The sequence below is a fragment of the Theropithecus gelada genome, chromosome 7b, assembly GCF_003255815.1.
Source record: "Theropithecus gelada isolate Dixy chromosome 7b, Tgel_1.0, whole genome shotgun sequence".
Classification (NCBI taxonomy): domain Eukaryota; kingdom Metazoa; phylum Chordata; class Mammalia; order Primates; family Cercopithecidae; genus Theropithecus; species Theropithecus gelada.
In genome coordinates, this window is record NC_037675.1 from 31,092,231 (window position 1) to 31,107,562 (window position 15,332).

Below are 15,332 nucleotides of genomic sequence, written 5' to 3' on the forward strand. Positions count from 1 at the left end.
AATCTCCAACAGACCTACAGCTGAGGGTCCTGACTGTTAGAAGGAAAACTATCAAACAGGAAGGACACCTACACCAAAACCCCATCAGTACATCACCATCATCAAAGACCAGAGGCAGATAAAACCACAAAGATGGGGAAAAAGCAGGGCAGAAAAGCTGGAAATTCAAAAAACAAGAGTGCATCTCCCCCGGCAGAGGAGCGCAGCTCATCGCCAGCAACGGATCAAAGCTGGACGGAGAATGACTTTGATGAGATGAGAGAAGAAGGCTTCAGTCCATCAAATTTCTCAGAGCTAAAGGAGGAATTACGTTCCCAGCGCAAAGAAACTAAAAATCTTGAAAAAAAAGTGGAAGAATTGATGGCTAGAGTAATTAATGCAGAGAAGGTCATAAACGAAATGAAAGAGATGAAAACCATGACACGAGAAATACGTGACAAATGCACAAGCTTCAGTAACCGACTCGATCAACTGGAAGAAAGAGTATCAGCGATTGAGGATCAAATGAATGAAATGAAGCGAGAAGAGAAACCAAAAGAAAAAAGAAGAAAAAGAAATGAACAAAGCCTGCAAGAAGTATGGGATTATGTAAAAAGACCAAATCTACGTCTGATTGGGGTGCCTGAAAGTGAGGGGGAAAATGGAACCAAGTTGGAAAACACTCTTCAGGATATCATCCAGGAGAACTTCCCCAACCTAGTAGGGCAGGCCAACATTCAAATCCAGGAAATACAGAGAACGCCACAAAGATACTCCTCGAGAAGAGCAACTCCAAGACACATAATTGCCAGATTCACCAAAGTTGAAATGAAGGAAAAAATCTTAAGGGCAGCCAGAGAGAAAGGTCGGGTTACCCACAAAGGGAAGCCCATCAGACTCACAGCAGATCTCTCGGCAGAAACTCTCCAAGCCAGAAGAGAGTGGGGGCCAATATTCAACATTCTTAAAGAAAAGAATTTTAAACCCAGAATTTCATATCCAGCCAAACTAAGTTTCATAAGTGAAGGAGAAATAAAATCCTTTACAGATAAGCAAATGCTTAGAGATTTTGTCACCACTAGGCCTGCCTTACAAGAGACCCTGAAGGAAGCACTCAACATGGAAAGGAACAACCGGTACCAGCCATCTCAAAAACATGCCAAAATGTAAAGACCATCGAGGCTAGGAAGAAACTGCATCAACTAACGAGCAAAATAACCAGTTAATATCATAATGGCAGGATCAAGTTCACACATAACAATCTTAACCTTAAATGTAAATGGACTAAATGGTCCAATTAAAAGACACAGACTGGCAAACTGGATAAAGAGTCAAGACCCATCAGTCTGCTGTATTCAGGAGACCCATCTCACACACAGAGACATACATAGGCTCAAAATAAAGGGATGGAGGAAGATTTACCAAGCAAATGGAGAACAAAAAAAAGCGGGGGTTGCAATACTAGTCTCTGATAAAACAGACTTTAAACCATCAAAGATCAAAAGAGACAAAGAAGGCCATTACATAATGGTAAAGGGATCAATTCAACAGGAAGAGCTAACTATCCTAAATATATATGCACCCAATACAGGAGCACCCAGATTCATAAAGCAAGTCCTTGGAGACTTACAAAGAGACTTAGACTCCCATACAATAATAATGGGAGACTTCAACACTCCACTGTCAACATTAGACAGATCAACGAGACAGAAAGTTAACAAGGATATCCAGGAATTGAACTCATCTCTGCAGCAAGCAGACCTAATAGACATCTATAGAACTCTCCACCCCAAATCAACAGAATATACATTCTTCTCAGCACCACATCGTACTTACTCCAAAATTGACCACGTAATTGGAAGTAAATCACTCCTCAGCAAATGTACAAGAACAGAAATTATAACAAACTGTCTCTCAGACCACAGTGCAATCAAACTAGAACTCAGGACTAAGAAACTCAATCAAAACCGCTCAACTACATGGAAACTGAACAACCTGCTCCTGAATGACTATTGGGTACATAACGAAATGAAGGCAGAAATAAAGATGTTCTTTGAAACCAATGAGAACAAACATACAACATACCAGAATCTCTGGGACACATTTAAAGCAGTGTGCAGAGGGAAATTTATAGCACTAAATGCCCACAAGAGAAAGCAGGAAAGATCTAAAATTGACACTCTAACATCGCAATTAAAAGAACTAGAGAAGCAAGAGCAAACACATTCGAAAGCTAGCAGAAGGCAAGAAATAACTAAGATCAGAGCAGAACTGAAGGAGATAGAGACACAAAAAACCCTCCAAAAAATCAATGAATCCAGGAGCTGGTTTTTTGAAAAGATCAACAAAATCGACAGACCACTAGCAAGACTAATAAAGAAGAAAAGAGAGAAGAATCAAATCGATGCAATTAAAAATGATAAAGGGGATATCACCACCGACCCCACAGAAATACAAACTACCATCAGAGAATACTATAAACACCTCTACGCAAATAAACTGGAAAATCTAGAAGAAATGGATAATTTCCTGGACACTTACACTCTTCCAAGACTAAACCAGGAAGAAGTTGAATCCCTGAATAGACCAATAGCAGGCTCTGAAATTGAGGCAATAATTAATAGCCTACCAACCAAAAAAAGTCCAGGACCAGATGGATTCACAGCTGAATTCTACCAGAGGTACAAGGAGGAGTTGGTACCATTCCTTCTGAAACTATTCCAATCAATAGAAAAAGAGGGAATCCTCCCTAACTCATTTTATGAGGCCAACATCATCCTGATACCAAAGCCTGGCAGAGATACAACAAAAAAAGAGAATTTTAGACCAATATCCCTGATGAACATCGATGCAAAAATCCTCAATAAAATACTGGCAAACCGGATTCAGCAACACATCAAAAAGCTTATCCACCATGACCAAGTGGGCTTCATCCCTGGGATGCAAGGCTGGTTCAACATTCGCAAATCAATAAACATAATCCAGCATATAAACAGAACCAAAGACAAGAACCACATGATTATCTCAATAGATGCAGAAAAGGCTTTTGACAAAATTCAACAGCCCTTCATGCTAAAAACACTCAATAAATTCGGTATTGATGGAACGTACCTCAAAATAATAAGAGCTATTTATGACAAACCCACAGCCAATATCATACTGAATGGGCAAAAACTGGAAAAATTCCCTTTGAAAACTGGCACAAGACAGGGATGCCCTCTCTCACCACTCCTATTCAACATAGTGTTGGAAGTTCTGGCTAGGGCAATCAGGCAAGAGAAAGAAATCAAGGGTATTCAGTTAGGAAAAGAAGAAGTCAAATTGTCCCTCTTTGCAGATGACATGATTGTATATTTAGAAAACCCCATTGTCTCAGCCCAAAATCTCCTTAAGCTGATAAGCAACTTCAGCAAAGTCTCAGGATACAAAATTAATGTGCAAAAATCACAAGCATTCTTATACACCAGAAACAGACAAACAGAGAGCCAAATCAGGAATGAACTTCCATTCACAATTGCTTCAAAGAGAATCAAATACCTAGGAATCCAACTTACAAGGGATGTAAAGGACCTCTTCAAGGAGAACTACAAACCACTGCTCAGTGAAATAAAAGAGGACACAAACAAATGGAAGAACATACCATGCTCATGGATAGGAAGAATCAATATCGTGAAAATGGCCATACTGCCCAAGGTAATTTATAGATTCAATGCCATCCCCATCAAGCTACCAATGAGTTTCTTCACAGAATTGGAAAAAACTGCTTTAAAGTTCATATGGAACCAAAAAAGAGCCCGCATCTCCAAGACAATCCTAAGTCAAAAGAACAAAGCTGGAGGCATCACGCTACCTGACTTCAAACTATACTACAAGGCTACAGTAACCAAAACAGCATGGTACTGGTACCAAAACAGAGATATAGACCAATGGAACAGAACAGAGTCCTCAGAAATAATACCACACATCTACAGCCATCTGATCTTTGACAAACCTGAGAGAAACAAGAAATGGGGAAAGGATTCCCTATTTAATAAATGGTGCTGGGAAAATTGGCTAGCCATAAGTAGAAAGCTGAAACTGGATCCCTTCCTCACTCCTTATACGAAAATTAATTCAAGATGGATTAGAGACTTAAATGTTAGACCTAATACCATAAAAATCCTAGAGGAAAATCTAGGTAGTACCATTCAGGACATAGGCATGGGCAAAGACTTCATGTCTAAAACACCAAAAGCAACGGCAGCAAAAGCCAAAATTGACAAATGGGATCTCATTAAACTAAAGAGCTTCTGCAAAGCAAAAGAAACTACCATCAGAGTGAACAGGCAACCTACAGAATGGGAGAAAATTTTTGCAATCTACTCATCTGACAAAGGGCTAATATCCAGAACCTACAAAGAACTCAAACAAATTTACAAGAAAAAAACAAACAACCCCATCAAAAAGTGGGCAAAGGATATGAACAGACATTTCTCAAAAGAAGACATTCATACAGCCAACAGACACATGAAAAAATGCTCATCATCACTGGCCATCAGAGAAATGCAAATCAAAACCACAATGAGATACCATCTCACACCAGTTAGAATGGCAATCATTAAAAAGTCAGGAAACAACAGGTGCTGGAGCGGATGTGGAGAAATAGGAATGCTTTTACACTGTTGGTGGGATTGTAAACTAGTTCAACCATTATGGAAAACAGTATGGCGATTCCTCAAGGAGCTAGAACTAGATGTACCATATGACCCAGCCATCCCATTACTGGGGATATACCCAAAGGATTATAAATTATGCTGCTATAAAGACACATGCACACGTATGTTTATTGCAGCACTATTCACAATAGCAAAGACTTGGAATCAACCCAAATGTCCATCAGTGACAGATTGGATTAAGAAAATGTGGCACATATACACCATGGAATACTATGCAGCCATAAAAAAGGATGAGTTTGTGTCCTTTGTAGGGACATGGATGCAGCTGGAAACCATCATTCTTAGCAAACTATCACAAGAACTGAAAACCAAATACCGCATGTTTTCACTCATAGGTGGGAACTGAACAATGAGATCACTTGCACTCAGGAAGGGGAACATCACACACCGGGGCCTATCATGGGGAGGGGGGAGGGGGGAGGGGGGAGGGATTGCATTGGGAGTTATACCTGATGTAAATGACGAGTTGATGGGTGCAGCACACCAACATGGCACAAGTATACATATGTAACAAACCTGCACGTTATGCACATGTACCCTACAACTTAAAGTATAATAATAATAAATTAATTAAAAAAAATAAATAAATAAAACAGAGAGTATCTATTAGTTGTCATTAATCATTACAATTAATGAGACAATGTTTATAAAGCTTTTGGCACAGTGCTCCTAATCAGGGGGACTTTAAGAGTACTTTAAGGGCAATATCCCTATTATAGAAGACTGAGAAAACAGAAGAAAGGGGAAAAGAACACCAAAAACCTGATTACTCCAGCATAGTGCAATCTTTCAGATAATTTACTTTTCCAGTGAAATTTTTACTTTTGGGGATTGTTTTGTTGTAGTTGTGCCAGTTTCATGAGGGCAGAGACTATGAACCTCAGCACTTAATGCAGTCAATGAAAAAAATATTGCATGAATGAGTCGGTCAATACATTGGAGCTAATCTGTGGGTTTTTTTTTAAATTTTTTCATTTTATAATAAAATGCTAAAAATTCTCAAATAGACACAAATGTTCTTTAAAAAATATTTTTGATGTATTTTTCAACAAATTAAGATTTTCATTTTTAAGTTGTCTACACTATTACTTCAAAATATCCCAAAAGTGTGATTAGGCAGCCTCAAATATGTGAATATTATTTCTCACTCATTTGAAAGCACTCCATCTTCAAGTATTTCATTATTATTCCTAATATGTATAAATAAAGATAAGTTTTACATGAATTTTACTGAGAATCAAATTGTTTTCCATATATGTAAAGTCAATTTCTCCTTTCTGTCTCTTAAAAAAATAATACGGCCATATACATGTGGAATTGCTAGCTTACTTAAGATTTTTCAAACCCGTGCTTTTTCTCCAAGAATTTTCTAATAGTCTCTCAAATCCCAACAAAATTATTGCTTTAGCAAGAGGCAAATCATTGCTTTCCACTACGTTTTTATACTTTCCTAGGTAGAGTTTATTTCCTTCTTGTTATTAGTAAGAGAATGTCTCAAAAGCAGCTCATGTCACTTATCTCCTGTCTCAGTATTTGCTTGCAATTTCTGTGATATGGACAAGAGAATGCTGACTAATTTAAAAACATATAAACTGAATCTAGGGGAATTAGGGCGATCTCTAGAAGACATGCTGGGCCTCTGATGGGAATATCTGCAGCTGCTGACCCATCTCTTGCCACTCTTTTTCTTCTCCTTTCACACATACCCTGACTAAATCTTTCCACAGCAACTAGTCGGGCTTTCTTCTCCTCCCTCTGGATTAATAATTACTTTGCACCCCAGTGATATTCATTTTTCTCCACATTCTTAAAGTAAGTCTCAATAATAACATAGACAAAATTGACATGCCTAAGTATCATTGATTCATAAATTAGTCCCTTTCCTTCTTCACTTATTAATATGTCTGGGTATTTTGCCTGCAATTAGCTGCTGCAATGAAAGATTATTGGGGTAAGAAAATACAAATTAAATTGTGGTTTTAGTTTTCATCTTTGAATCTTGATTGAATAAAAACCCAAAGTTTTATATACTTAGAGAAAGCACTCTTAGCATTTCCTTTTGCAGAAAATATCCGAGTAATATTTGAAATTAGTGTATATAATGGGCTAATTTCAGAAATATTGGAAAACAAAAAGTATATAAAGAGACAGTTTTATCTCTATCAGTAGAAACTGTTTCTTTATAATAAACAACTTGAAAAAATTTGAAAAACTAAAAATTAATGAACTAATCTTTTGAATCTTCTTCATTTAAGACATGGAATTAAGCAAACTTCCTTCAATAGTCCTTCAACCCTATTGCCCTTCATCATCTTTATTAATATCATTTGAATGTCTAGTTTCATTTAATATTAACATATTATTTTGAACATTTAGTACTTTTTCTTAAAAATCACTTTGACACTTGTGTTGTGGATTATAATTACAATAATTTTTTGTATCACTGCCTGTTTCACTGAATGAATACAATGCTATTCAAAAGTCATGTTGACACCAGGCTGCTTCATTCTTCAATTCTTAATTCTGATTCCTTTCTCAGTTTTTATATATTTCTTTTATAGGTAACTTTTTTCAGGAATATTATTTGAATTAATAGACTTTCAAATACTTTTTAAAATTGATATTTATGATTGTATTTATTTATGGGGTAGAGTGTGATGTTTCAACACATGTATACACTGTATAATAACCAAATCAGGGTATTTAGCATATCCATCAACTCATACATTTGTCATTTCTTTGTGTTGAGAACATTCAAAATCCACTCTTTTAGTTATTCTGAAATATATAATATTGTTAACCATAGTCACCCTATTGTGCAATATAAAACATCAGAACTTATTTCTCCCATCTAACTGTAACTTTGCTCCAGAAATTACTCCTCTCCTCTAACTGCAACTTGTCTCCATTGGCCAATCATTCTCTATTCCCCTAACTCCGGTAACTACTATTCTACTCTGCACTTCTGAGAACACCTTGTTTAGATTCCACATGTGAGTAAGATCATGTAGTATTTGTCTTTCTGTGTCTGGCTTATTTCCCTTAACATAATGTCCTTCAAGTACAACCACATCACCACAAATTCCAAGATTTTACTCTTTTTATAGCCAAATAGCACTCCATTATATATAGATACCCACATTTTCTTTATCCATTAATAGACACCTAGGTTGATTCTATATTTTGGCAATTGTGAATAGTTTTGCAATAAACATGGAGTGCAAATATCTCTTCAATATACTATTTCCTTTGAACATATATCCAATAATGCAGTTGTTGGATTATATGGTAATTCTATTTTTAATTTTTTGAGAAACTGCCATACTGTTTTCTATAATGGCAGTACTAATTTACATTCACATCAAGAGAGTATGTGTTCCTTTTATTCTATATCCATACCAGCATTCGTTATATTTTGTCTTTTCAATAACAGCTCTTCTAATTAATTGAAGTGATATCTCACTGTGGTTTTGAATTGCACTTCCACGATGGTTAGTGATATTGAGCATTTTTTCATAAACCTATTGATGATTTGTATATCTTCTTTTGAGAAATGTGTATTTGAGCTTTTTGCTCATTTTAAAATCAGATTTTCTTTTTTTGGGTTGCTTGAGTTCCTTATATATTCTGAATATTAGTCCCTTGTTGTATAAATAGTATTTGACACATTATGTAGGTTGTTATATATGGCTTTTATTGTTTTGACATATGTTCCTTCTATACCTAGTTTGTTGAAGTTTTTATCATGAAGTGATGTTGAATTTTATCAAGCGCTTTTTCTGGATCAATTGGAATGATCATATGATTCCTGTCCTTGATTCTGTTAATGTGTTGTCACATGTATTGATTTGCATGTGTTGAGCCAAACTTGCATCTCTGGAATTAATCCCTCTTGGTCATGGTGAATGATCTTTTTACTATGCTGTTGAACTTAGTCTACAAATATTTTGTTGAAGATTTCTGTGTCAATTGTTCATCAGTGATATTGACCTGCAGTTTTCTTTTTTTGTTGTGTCCTTGTCTAGCTTTGGTATCAGGGTAATGCTGGCCATGTAGAATGAGTTAGGAAGAATTCTCTCAGCTTTGATTTCTTGGAATAGTGGGGAAAGAATTGGTATTAGTCCTTTTTTAAATGCTTGGTAGAATTCAGCAGGGAAGCCATTCAGCCCTTGGCTTTTCTTTGATGGGTGACTTTTTATTATTCATCCAATCTCATTAGTGGTTATTGATCTGCTTAGGTTTTCTATATCTTCATGATTCAATTTTGGTAAGTTCTATGCTTCCAGGAATTTATCCATTTCTTCAAGTTTTTCCTATTTGTTGGCAAGTAGGTGTTCATAATAGTCTCTTATGATTCTTTTATTTCTGTGGGGACAATTTGTAGTATCTTTGTTTTTTGTCTCTGATTTTATTTATTTGGATCTTTTCTTTTTTTTTCTTAGTCCAGCTAGAGGTTTGCCAATTTTGTTCAGTATTTTTATTCATTTTATTTTATTTTTTTTTTGTATTTTTAAAGTCTATTCCATTTACTTGTGTTCTGATTTTTATTATTTCTTTCCTTCTACTAATTTGGGGTTCTTCCTAGTTCCTTGAGGTGCAATGTTAAGTTGTTTATTTGAGATCTTTCTTCTGTTTTATGTAGTTGTTTATTACTATAAACTTCCCTCTTAGAACTTCTTTTGCTGTACCTCATAGGTTTTGGTATGTTGTGTTTTCATTTTCATTTGTGCTAAGAAATTTTTAAAATCCCCTTTTGATTTTTTTCATTGACCCATTGGTGGTTCAGGAGCATGTTGTTTAATTTCCATGTATTTTTAGCCTCCAATATTCCTTCTGTTACTGATTTCTGGTTTTATACTATTGTGTTCAGAAAAGATACTTGGTATGGTTTCAATCTTTACATTTGTTTTAAGACTTATTTTGCGAACTAAAATATGGTGTATCCAGGAGAATGTTTGACATGAAATTGAAAAGAATGAGTATTCTGTAGCTGTTGGATAGAATGCTCTGTATGTCTGTTAGGTACATTCGATCTAGGGTGCAGTTTAAAACCACTGTTTCTGTGTTGAGTTTCTAACTGAATGATCTGTCCATTGCTGAAAGTGAGATGTTAATATTCCCTCCTATTATTGTATTGAAGTCTATCTCTCCTTTTAGATCTATTATCCTATTTGCTTTATATATTTAGGTGCTCCAATGTTGGAAGCATATATTTACAATTGTTATATCCTCTTAATTGATCCTTTTATCATTAAATTATTAAGTTATAATGATATTATTTGTCTTTTTAGTTTTTGACATAAAGTCTATTTTATTCAACATAGCCACTCTTGCTCTCTTTTGGTTTTCATTTACATGGAATATCTTTTTACTCCCCTTCCCTTTCTGTCTGTGTCCTTACAGGTGTCCTATAAGTAAGACTCTTGTAGGCAGCATATAGCTGTGTCTTGTTTTTTATTGTTTGTTTGCTTTTATCAATTTAGCTACTCTATGTTTCTTAACTAGAGAATGTAACGCATTTATATTTATATATAGTTATTGATAGGCAAGAATTCACTACTGTCATTTTGTTAATTATTTTCTAGTTGCTTCTAGATCCTTTCTTCATGTTTTATTCTTTTACTATCTTCCTTTATGGTTAAATGAATTTCTCTAGTAGAATTTTTGATTCTTTGGATTTTATTTTTAATGAATCTATTATAAGATTTGCTTTGTAGCTACCATGAGGTGTCCGCTGCATTTGATCTCTTGGTGGTATGAACTGAATATCTGTGTCCCCTTAAAATGCTAAAATCCTAACCCACAAGGTGAGGATATTAGGAGGTAGGGGACTTTGGGAGTTGATTAGGTCATGAGGGAAGAGTCCTTATAAATAGGATTAGTGTCCTTGTAAAAGAGGAGCGAGAGAGCTCTTAGCCTTTTCCACCATGAGATAACAGTGAAAAGGTGATCATCTATGAACCAGAAAGCCAACTCTTACCAGACACTGACTCTGTTGACGTCTTGATCTTGAACTTCCCACTCTCCAGAACTGTGGGAAATAAATTTCTATTGTTTATAAAACAACCAATCTAGGGTAGTTTGTTTTAGCAGTCCAAATGGTCAAGGTATTTGGCAAATAGATTGTATCAACTTTTTAATTAATATTTTCAGGAAGCCCTATCCTGTAATCTAGGCAATAGTGCCAGTATAGACAGTTCAGTCACATATGTTATGCCCCAGAGTAGATTCCAGAAGGCCCAATTATTCAGTTAGTATGTCTATACTAAATAAATTACTTAAGTGCTGCTCTCTTCTTTGCAAGCACAATCATGGACAAAGACATATGAAAATAATCTTTTAAATACAGGTGAAGCAATAACATCACTGAAAAGTTTATTTTTGCCCAATCACTTGAGTAAATTTCCAGGAGGAGATAAGCATGATTATGATGCCATCTTGGATTCATAAATTGCTGTTTTTACAAAGAACTCAAAGATAATTAATAGTGCAGATGACATAAAGATTGAAATAAAATCAGCTCATGTGAGGTGCTATCATTGTAAATTATGTTGAAATTGCAAGTTCTAATCTTTTAGACAACAACGCTAAAGTTTTCCTTTTGTACAACCTAAATAATTACTATATCTTAAAACACTTTGTTACTTTATCCATTTTGTTAGGACTCCTGTGAGAGTATTATTATATGTTCTCATAAGAAAATGTAAGAGAAAATAAAAAGAAAGGAAGAATGTAGATCAAAGTCTAAAAAGAGGGACTGAGAGGGTAATGTTTTCCTAGCATAAGGTTCCAATGCTCAAGTAAAGCTGGTATTTGAAGCCAACCAAGAAAACAGTCAGAAAATGATGTAGTTTGAACACCTCTTTTCTTCCCTAGAGGTGTAAAAGGATGCCATGTGGGATCCTTTCACTTTGGAGGGATTCCAGAGAAATATTTCACCAAGGTTTCATAACAGATAGGGGGCCAAATGCATCCTGGATAATATTCTTGTGGTGTGTGAAGATGGAGTTAAAGAGCCAGAAAAGTCATTTTCAGGTTTCTTAAGCCAGATAAGGAAAACAACACACACACACACACACACACACACACACACACACACACACACCCGTCGAACCTGACAGGATTCCAGATGAGTTTTAATATTTTAGAATATCCAACCTGTACCTGCACCATTCCAGTTTCTCACAGAGATGAGGCTGTGTTGGTGTTAGCCTCTCATGGCCCGTGAGAAACAACATCAGCCAGAAATAGAACTGAGAGGGGGCTGGAAATGCATAGGTTGAGCTTTTGGCACCAAAATGGTATATCAGAACTCATGAGAAACTTTTGTAGGATTTTTAAGATGTGTAAGGTAAAGATTTTAGAAAAGTTCCCACTGAGAAATAGAGGGCACCTAACAAAGGTTTATTAGTATTGGCCACCACTATATTCTTCTATTGCAGCCCTTAGGGAGTTGTTTAAAATGAAGGGGAGAATAAACTGAGGAGAGGAAAAGGAGCAAATCCTTTGGAAAGCACAAAAGCCTCCAAACAGTTCCAATCTTAGAGTGTTATGATGTTAAAAAATGAGACACATTATCAGGAGATGAAAGTTCAAAGAGGACTCAGCTTTGTGTTGGATAAACAGGAACATATGCCCAGCCTCAGAAATATTTCAAATGTGTTGTGAAACTTCACTCAGTTAGGAGAGAAATGTTAGAGTTCAACTGTGAAAAATTCAGTTGCATATTTGAAAAAAGCAGGTGCTGGGAAAGACCACAAACTTTCTAAGCATGTCAGCACCATACACCACAATAGCAAACAGAATGAAAATGTTATTAAGGCTTAAAAAGGTTTTCTGAGCAATGGATCAAAGGAGTCTAAGTGGCATTTACTTATCATTGTGTAAATGTATTCCTCTAAGAAAAAAATAAAAGGTAAAAGAAGGAAATTGAGACACTGGAAATATTTAATTGTCGATTTTTATGGGAAATTTACAAAATCAAGGGAAATTTGGGTAGGAGTCACCACATATCAGGAATATGTGAGGGAGGTTAATTAGTTCATCAGAACAACCCTATTCAATAAATGTTGTTGATTTATGAGTTGTGATGGTCTAGGAGAGTATGCATAGCTGATCAGAAATCTTTTCTTAATCTTGTTACTAAAGGAATTTTTAACATATTTATGCCATGCTTCTTCTAAGTGGCTTATATTTCTATTTCTTTTATGTCCACTCTACTGTCCACTCATTTAGTGAGTACAGTATTCCGTGAATAGTGAAAGGGAGTCAATAAATTTCGATTGATTACCTAAGCAAAAACTCGGTACCTAAAACAAAGGGAATGTCAAGCAGTTCCAACCCTGTTGGAGAGCAGGTCTGGCTCTGATTCAAATGCATGGGCCCTTTCACCAACTTCCTCAAGTTGCAGCGCTCTCCTCCTCTATCCCAGCCACACAAGGGCATCCCATTTCTAGGGCCACTCCACAAACACTTACCCTGATGACTTCCCCTAGCCCCCAACCCTCAACCATAATATCTTAAACCTGGGCCTTTACTTTTAAACCTTACAATTTACAAGTTGTCTTGGAGAATATCCACATAGAAGCTGATGAGGATTATCATGATCTGAGTACTGCTGATTAGAATTATTAATCGTGCCTTGTCCCTTATCTGGAAGCCATGAAGTGCTTTCTTCTAATCTGGAAAGTTAATCCATGTTACTATGTCACTGGAATAAGGGGTTAACCTCCCAAATTAATATTTGCATTTCGTTGCAAATATTAAGAACCTAGACACAAGAAAAAGTAGGCTAATAGGTTAGCAGTTGAGGGAAGCATTTCAGAATGAAGTCACTCTTCTCTTGAAACCCACATTGTTTACTCAACAATGCCTTCTCCCCATTGCAGACTTCCTGAAAACTCTGGCTGTCATTAAATATTTTGGAGGAAACATTTAAAAATACAGTAAAGGCCGGGTGCGGTGGCTCACGCCTGTAATCCCAGCACTCTGGGAGGCTGAGGCAGGTGGATCACCTGAGGTCGAGAATTCGAGACCAGCCTGACCAACATGGAGAAACTCTGTCCCTACTAAAAATATAAAATTAGCCGGGCGTGGTGGTGCATGCCTGTCATCGCAGCTACTCGGGAGGCTAAGGCAGGAGAATTGCTTGGACCCAGGAGGCGGAGATCGCAGTGAGCCAAGATCGCGCCATTGCACTCCAGCCTGGGGAAGAAGAGGGAAACTCCCTCTCAAAAACAAACAAACAAACAAACAAACAAACTTAAAAATGCAAGTACACCCCCAACACATACACATCCCATCATCATTCATGTACTGCTCACTTCCCAGAATTAACGAATGCTAACAGTTTGTCACTTTGGTTCAATTTTTATTTTTATTTTTCGAAATGGTGTCTCACTCTGTCACCCAGGCTGGAGTGCAATGGCGCCATCTCTGTCCACTGCAACCTCTGCCTCCCATGCTCAAGTGATTCTCCAGACTCAGCCTTCTGAGTAGCTGGGACTATAGGTGCATGCCACCACTCCAGGCTAATTTTCATATTTTCTGTAGAGACACAGTTTCACCATGTCACCCAGCCTGGTCTGAAACTCCTGGACTCCACTAATCCACTTGACTCGGCCTCCCAAAGTGTTGGGATTACAGGCATGAGCCATGGTGCCTGGCCCTACTTTCTTTTTCAAAAGAGCATTTCAGATAAATTTGAAACAACATTTGTTACTCCTTCTCATCCTTTCTCCCTCTCACCTTCACTCTCCAGAGATAATCATTATTTGATTTGCATCTTTCTAGGTCATTAAATACATGCATCTATTTAGAAATAATATATGGTATTGCTTTGTGTGTTCTTTTAATTTTTCCTAAGCACACTCATGTTGTACATATTCTTCAACTTGCTTTTTATCACTCAACATTGTATACTAATTGTCCTATAAATAAACATGTAACTAGTTTGTTCACTTTAACTGCTATGTCGAATTTTTTATGACTGATGACACCATAGTTTATCTCTTAATTCCTCTATTAGATATTTCCAAATTTTCACAACTTTATACAATACTATATGAATACCCTACACACATCTTTGCACATGTGCCAGAACTCTCTTAGGGTGCTTATACTTCCAAGTGGAACTGCTGGGTTTTAGGGTCTGAGTACTTTCATTCTTACTATACAGTATCACTTGTTTCTCTAAAAGGAATTACATGAATTTACATTCCCAGCAGCAATGTCTGATAGTTCCTCCTTTGTTATACACTCACCAACACTTTATATTATCAGTCTTGTATCATTGTTGAACCTACATAAAAAGGAGGAAACTGAGGGACCAAAAGGACCCCTAACTTGATCAAAGCTACATACGTAACACATAGCAGAGCCAGGATTTACACCTTCCACAATCCACACTCTACAACACTTCACTCTACTAGCTCCCAATAATTTCTTTCTTGTAAGTAAATTGAAAAATGAATGTAAACACTTAGCCTATTACCTAGTGCAGACAAATTCTAAAAATGTTATTTTTATTTCCCATAAAGACTATTCTAAACTTTTCAACTTTACTCCAACCTTGAATATGCTCCCACAGATGAACTTGTACCACTATGCTCCAGTATCTTCTGTAGGACAGTAGAACTA